The sequence below is a fragment of the Montipora foliosa genome, chromosome 13, assembly GCF_036669935.1.
Source record: "Montipora foliosa isolate CH-2021 chromosome 13, ASM3666993v2, whole genome shotgun sequence".
NCBI lineage: Eukaryota > Metazoa > Cnidaria > Anthozoa > Scleractinia > Acroporidae > Montipora > Montipora foliosa.
In genome coordinates, this window is record NC_090881.1 from 20,238,714 (window position 1) to 20,246,315 (window position 7,602).

Here is a 7,602-nt window from a genome sequence, read left to right on the forward strand (position 1 = left end):
CAGCCTTTTTTTTAACTTTGAGTTGCTAAATGCAAAGCCTCATTTGTGCTGATCAGATACATTTGTACATGGCGTAATGTTTATGGACTCTGAATGTGGAAAACAGAGTCTCAGCAGAAACCATTAACATTTCTTAGCGGATGCATGGTGGTCACGCATGCCTCACTCCCTGTTGTTCACAATGTTGTTCCCTTTTGACAATAACATTATTGTGAACAATAATTAAATTAAAATAATGCTCAATTAAATGGCTCTGATCTTTTGTTTACGAAACATTTCACATGCCATCATTTCTTAAGGGTTATATATGAGCTCGCAAGTGATTAGTTCCTAGATTGCTCACTCAGTGTGAGGGAAAGCTAACATGTCTGAAAATATGAGGATTTGTATGGGAATTCTGATAAAAGAAGATTATTAAATAAATAACAATTCTCACTTAAAAAGCCTTACCTTATTGTCATTGTGAGTAGCTACCTCCCTGTGTGGTTATTTTACAGATTCAACATGATTTGAACAATTTTTTAATTCCTGGGTTGCCAGCCGTACATGTATTGTAAAATCACAAGGCTGCACACTCCATTCTGGGAGCTCATCAAATTGAGTCAATATTTCAGCATAAAATATGAAATGGGACACAAGATAGGTCCACAAGGAAGTTATCGCGATCGTAGTTCTTGTAGCTTCGAATGGTGACATACGAATGACGAGGTCTTGGAGCTTTTAACTTAAGGTTAAAACACACCAGGTTGTGATCGCTGATAGACGAAGATTTTACAACGCAATTTTCGACAAAGTCCTTATTTGTCATTAATACAATATCAATTATGGATTTAGAAGTTTCGGTGACTCTTGTTGGTGATTCGACGAGCTGAGTAAGATTAAAAGAGGAGCAAAACTCAGTCAAGGCTCTGCCTTCGTAGCAATCTTCCAAAACATTGCAATTTAAGTCTCCAAGTATCACAACCTCTGACCCAACCAACAGGGAATCCATAAAGGATTTCGACAGGATCTCAAGGAAACTAATTGGAGTATTCGGTGGTCTATATACCGTACATAGAAGAAACGACTTTAACTTTTTGCAAATGACTTTAAGCCACAGTTGCTGAAAGGAATTTACAGTTGCTGAAAGGAATTGAAAGCAATGCTCTTGTATATAAGATACACCGAGGATTTTGAGCCCAACATTTCAACAGTTTTTATGGTAGTTTGATCACTCAATCAAAAGAAGAAAACCATTGGAAAGATGCACTCAGGAGCCAATTGGACACTTCAACTGTTGGAATCTGCTCGGTAACCCAGCCCATTTAACAAATTGAACCCTACCAGGGTACCTGACCATAGTTTTCACACACACTTTTTTTTTAAAAAGTTTGTCAACATGAAGGGGGTGTGACAGTGCTTGGACAACTGAGAAAAAGCAGTCATGGCAGTTTCAACCTAAGAGTTTGTTGACAAAATTAATTACAATCTGGTACCTAGTAGGGCTCAGTTTGTTAACCGGGCAGGGTTATGAAGCCAATTAGCAACCAAGTCCTCACCAATCCTGTCCGCAGGGTCGGCTTTCATCTTCATAAAATCACTTGGAAGCACGATAGTCCTGACTGCTCTCAAAATTCTCAGGGTCCACATTCTGACATCAAGTGAATAAAATAAACAAAGACAGTGGACTTGTGATATTTAACAACTATTCACTGAACTGGAGGTGGCTAGTGGTGGATATTTACTGAGCCGCGAAGCGGTGGGGTAAATATCCACCACCAGCCACTGACACCAAAGTGAATACTTGTTTTAGTATTATATTAAAACACTGAGATAATATAGCACAAAAAATGATTTTAACTCATTATACCTCCAACGATTACAATATTTTCAGGCGCAAATCCCACACAAGTTGCTCAGAGGTGAATAGCAACGGATATCTGGAGTTTGAGAAGCCAATCAGAGCGTGCTTTGAATGCTATCCACTGTTTTAGTATATAATAAAAAATAATATAGATAGAGATAAAGATAGAGAGGGTATACATGTAGGGCCCAGATTTGTGAATTGAATTGTAAAAGCTGTTTTTAGATACCCATTATGGAACGAAGTGCAAGGATTTAAAACAACCAAACAAACCTGTGAGAAGTGTTCCTGTGCCATCTCTGACAGGATGGAGTTAAGATATTGCTTGACTTAACACTCATTGAACTTCATAACAAAACAGATGAAATATCTGCCTGAAGGACACCTATAAAGACAAAAATAATTACACACACATACCCCAGCCAAACTTTGATTGCATCTGCGTGCACCCCTTACAGATTCAAGAGTCATTAATGTCTAATACACCCAATAAAGGCATTTGACATCTTCAAGAAATTGAGGATTGATATTTGATTGCACAGCAAAACTGTGAAAGGTTGGTAGCAATTGCTGGCTTTAACTTGTACTTTGTTAAGGTGACACAGAAAGCACAAGGAAACGATATTATCAAGAGATATTCCCACCTTGGATAAATTTGGACAAATCTTGTCAGTTTAAGACGTACAGTGTGGTGTAACAAGAACAGAACTGTTCGTTATATCATGGTATAGTTAATTTTTTTGTAAGTGTCAACATTACCTTGCTCTAATAACTATACTGCACCCAGATCTGAACAATTTACTTACATTTGCAATTTGTTAAGATCTGTGGCCACAGTATACATGTACACTGCACAAAGCTAGTCTCACTTACTCAGGATAATTATAAGAGTTCTATACCTGCCAACTCTCACGCCTTAGGCGTGAGTCTCACGCCTGCGGGTTGAAAACTTCGATCTCACGCCGGCTCACGCTTGCGGGCCAATTTCTCACGCCTGATTGGAAAATGTGAGTTGTTGCCGTCTTTCTTGACACAATTTCCAAAAATATGTTAACTCAGACCCATGTAAGGAACGAAAACCATGTGTAAAATAGATAAATGACAATACCTTCGTCGCGATCTCTGATTTTTGAAGTGAAAAGCACTGGGAGCGAGCTCGCGTTTATACGTCTTCGACAGACTTCGGAAGACTTCGGACTTCTTCGGAAGACTTCGGACGTCTTCGGAAATCTTCGGAAATGATTGTGTCGTCTTCAAAAAGCCCAGTACTCCCAGGATAAAGATCTCACGCCTATATCTCAGAAAAAGTTGGCAGGTATAGAGTTCCAGTCTTCTTACATATGTAACAGACCTTGGACAATTGAATCTACTTTAGATGATAGTGGTTTAATCAAAGCCAAATTTGTTGTCCAATGTAAACCTCCTTTGTCTTTGGGTTTGCATCCGCAAAAATGTGTCTTCTATTGAAGAGAGGGAGTGTAAGTGTTCTCTTTCTTTTTCACTTGACTTGTCAAATTAAATGTCAATGAAATTTGTCAAAGGCATTGGACACAAAATTCTGGCTACTTATACCTTTTGCCACAAGAAGCCTTCAAAATTGAAGAAGTTCATAGCCCTGATAAGAGACTATTATATGAGAACATTGCACGAACGGTCATCAATTATGCCTGTGGCGAATGGGGTGATCTCAATCACTTGAATCGCCCATCTTGTATCCTGGTGACTGGTCAGTGAACAATTTTGTGAGAATCACTTTTAAGATGCGACCCAAACTTTCCTATCATGCATCAACATTATCCAACACTCAACGAGGCCTCACAACCAACATGGCCTCTGAACCATCGCGTTCAATCTCAGGCCAGCATGAGTGTTGTCGAACACAAGCCTCCAGTCACATTGGCAGATGAAAAAATGATGGCGAGGATCAAAATGATCAGGCGACCATATGAGAACCAGCCTTTAGATCTACAGAAGTGCTGTATAGTGAATGAACCCGATAATGTTAAACTAGAATTGTGATAGTAAAGTAAGATAGTAAAGGTTTGTTGCTGTGTGCTGCTCACTAGTCTTCACTTAAACAATTAAACAAATATGAAATGTACTTTGCCACCTGTCAACCATGACCAGCGGAATAAACCTGCCAGCATTATACATGTTCCAAGGTTCTGTTTTATAAAATGTTACTGTTACTGTCACTGAGGAATATCTTTGTTGTACATGTATAGAGGACTTCCTTATATAGAGGCTGTTAAATCAAGGTTCTACTGTACATGGATTTCTGGACATTTAACAAACCAAACGTGGTTCAGCGTTATCTGTACTCTTACTGACAACGATATTTATCATCACAGAGGTCAAAATGTTGTGGACTCACTCATCTGTGCTTCATTATTCCACAACATTTCAGAGCAAAAGAACAAGTGTTGTCTATAACTTTCTTGCGATCTGATTGGTTTATTTCCCAAAACGACATGAGCAGCATTGTCTAGACTCTTATTGGCAATGGCAAATTTGCCACTCAGATTGTGAGATTACAAGCAGTTGTGGTAAAAATCAGCTTGGTCCTTGAAAGCCTGGCATAGTAGGCACCTGAACATAGACAGCAATAGACCACTTTCATAAATGGTGACCTCCTTTTCATATTCTCTTGTATTTAGGTTAATTAGATTTACAGCCCTCTTTTTGAAACAAATATTCTTTTGAAATTTGCTTGTTGTAGCAAGGCTACAAAGGCTAATCAGCATTAAAACAGAAGAATATTTTATTTGGCCGTGATTACGAAAGAGTGCTATGAGGTAATGCAACTCACATGGATTTCCTTCCAGAACAGTTTTTCTCTGTCATAAATCCATGAAAATCGTACAAGAGAAATTGAAGGGCTCAATGTACTAACACTGTTGTACGTGACTATTGTTGGCCAATTTTTAGTTTTGCTCAGAACCTGTGGAAATTTTGAAGTTATCTTAGTTGCCTGAAACGAACTTAAGAAAACTAAAAGCATTGCCCAGGTTTTTTTTGTAAAAAATGGACAACAACTTTGAGTTTACAAGCCATGTTTCCATCGATTACTGATCATCTTCAGTTGCAAGTGTTTGTTACAGTGCAAATTTGAATTTGAATTTTAAATTACCGGTAAACGTTACAACAATACTAAATGCAGACAATCAAATAATGCGTGCACAAACAGTGTAACAAAAGAAAAAACAAACTTAAGTGCTTAATGGCAGGAAATAACAACAACAACAACAACACCAAAAACTACAGAAAACTAACACTAAAACATAAATGTAGCTAAAAAGATAGAGTTAGCTCTGGATGCTTTACCTGCCTATTTAGACTGAGATTTTCCCAACAGATATAAGCAGCCTCTTTGATCGAAACATGTCTTCCACACAATAATATTTGGAAATGTCTCTTTTTGTCTGATTTGTGCTTCATTTTCAAGATATAAGCCATGCAAAAGTACTGTCGGCTATGCCACTGAAACAGCAGGTGACAAGTGACAGGTCATTGTTTTGGCAATACAGAAAGACCCTAATCATTCATTAACCCATTGTCATCCAGGTTGCCGCGTGTGACACTTAATTGATTATCCGGCTTGATGTATGTTAATTACGGTGATAGATGAGCGCTAAAAATAAACCATATGCGCAGTAAATGTACACAAGAGATTGAGTTTTAGAATTAAGTTCAACTGAAGAAGAAACAGTGAACTTCCAGATGATGTAAAAATATTGCTAAAAAGTGATTCAAAATACGTGCTAAGGCTCAACTGAAAATGTAAAGGTAGAATTTTCGAAGCAGCGTGCGTTAAGCAATCAAGAACGTTTTTGATCGCTAACTAAACAAAGCGCTTGAAAAATATATATTATAACTCAAAATATGCCTTGTGCAATTTACAGTTAAGTCTAACTACTCAATGGATAAAAATTGTTTGAAATTTATCCCAATCGCTTTGTTTTCTTGCAGGTATAAGTGCAAAAATTATGCCCAAACGCCGCTGCCGAAACAAAATTTCACGAGGAGCGTTTCTGCTTGTCGAAATACACGTGCACAAAACCGCAAGATTAATTTAGTTAATTGAACACTATCATGTTTCATGACAGAACAAACAAGGTCAAATTGTGTACAAAAGTGCTCCTTCGAAAACTTTCACTGAAAGATAACTTACACAACACAAGAAAAACAACAGAGAAAATCACTGGAGGTTTTCTCGCATTTGCGGAATATAAACGCACGGTCGGATTGATTTATTTGTTGAAAATACCGATCTTCCGAGGTATGCCGAAGGCGAAAATTCCTTCGATTACCAATTTATTTTAAGAAAAAAAAACTTGTTATTTGCAAAAAATCCATCGGTTGATCAATATAAAGCCAAAATCGGGAGCTAATCAATGTCCATTATGACGTTAATTGCTACGAAGGCCTTTAATTCTGCGCGGCTTACTGCATGAGAAAAGGCAGTGCGCTCGGGGATTTTAAGAGTTTTTGACAGGCATACCTACTCGTTTCGTTTACCATTAATTCCCATAGATCATCTCCTATGAAAACTAAGAAAAATATTTAATTCATTACGATTATCTAAAACGAAATAAAGAGCAGTAGCTGCCACGAAATCTGGAATTTGAATATTATCGACCTGATCATTCCAGCGAGCTTCATGTTTATCATCGGTCGCTTGGTTTTCACCGTCTTCTTCGTCACTTTTAAAGCCATCTAAATCAAAATTTTTGTCTGTAGTATCCCCTCCTCTTACAGGAAAACCATAAAAGATTCCTTAGATCCCTAGATCCTCCGAATCCGAAAAAAAAAGCATGAATATCCCCATCGTTCGGTGCGCTATCTGGCGCATCGGCTGTTGTTTTCGCGTAATTTGATCGCGCGATCGAAAGGGCAAAAAGCCAGCCCTTAAGGACGTTCGCGCCAATTGTTTCTGCGCATCCTTACTGCGCACGCAAATTCACACGCCACGTCATACACGAGCGCGCGCGCTAAGTATTAAAATGAGAAGGCCATTGCTATAGCTTTGCCTGGATTTAACGGTCTTGGGAGTTCGGTGACCCCTATTTTTCTTTCCAGCAACGGATTTTATTTACAATCATCTCCACTTTGTCCAAAAATGAACAAAAAATCAATGTGGGAAGTTACAAAAAATTTCAAGATTTCTGCTCACAGGACATCAAATCCTGCCATCTTGAGGCTGCAAGGCGCGTGAAACTGTGGCCGCTAAATGCGAACTTGATCTTTAAGGAACCTCTCCAGTTGACTAAATTCACTTAATTAGTCCACTTAAACAATATTTGGCAGAGAAGATTTCACTTCAAAGATTTCATTGCAATATATTTGGGTTTACAGACACTGGCCATATTCGATAACGAAGCCCGATTTTGTCACATTTTGGGTGTTTTTCCGGACATGTTCTCTCCAAAACGAAGTCGGTGACCCCCCATTTTTTTTACATTTCTGACATAACTAACTCATCATCTTACAGTGGTAAAAGTTTCAGAAAAAAATCAATGTTGAAAAAATTTCGCGCGAACGTCCTTAAGGGGTCTCTTTTCAGCTGTCAAAATATGCTCACAAGACGGCAAATGATTGGTCAATTATCCTACTAAATCTCCATAACAACAAAAAATTTAGATTTACTAAGGGAGACTGGGTAGAGGCCTAAGATCACCTCTGGTCAAGACGCCATTTTGTACGGCCGGTTACGGCCGGTTTGGGTATTTCAGGGGTCATTGCGCGCGGCCGGTTACGGC

The 7,602-nt window shown here is 38.5% G+C and overlaps 1 long non-coding RNA gene across 6 annotated transcripts in view; it reads right to left on the reverse strand.

Moving 5' to 3' along the window:
• The window catches only part of LOC137983670 (uncharacterized), a 22,753-nt gene extending 20,211 nt beyond the window's left edge, over positions 1-2,542 (reverse strand). For 5 of the 6 annotated variants that reach the window (XR_011118992.1, XR_011118991.1, XR_011118990.1 and 2 more), the window contains exons 1-3: positions 2,488-2,542; positions 2,117-2,228; positions 1,539-1,630 (exon numbers count right to left, since the gene is read on the reverse strand). This is a non-coding gene — a long non-coding RNA (uncharacterized lncRNA). Of the gene's footprint in view, positions 1-450; positions 855-1,538; positions 1,631-2,116; positions 2,229-2,487 lie in introns of those variants that run through there. The other variant, XR_011118989.1, reaches the window with a different exon arrangement.
• Between the last annotated feature and the right edge of the window lie 5,060 nt (positions 2,543-7,602).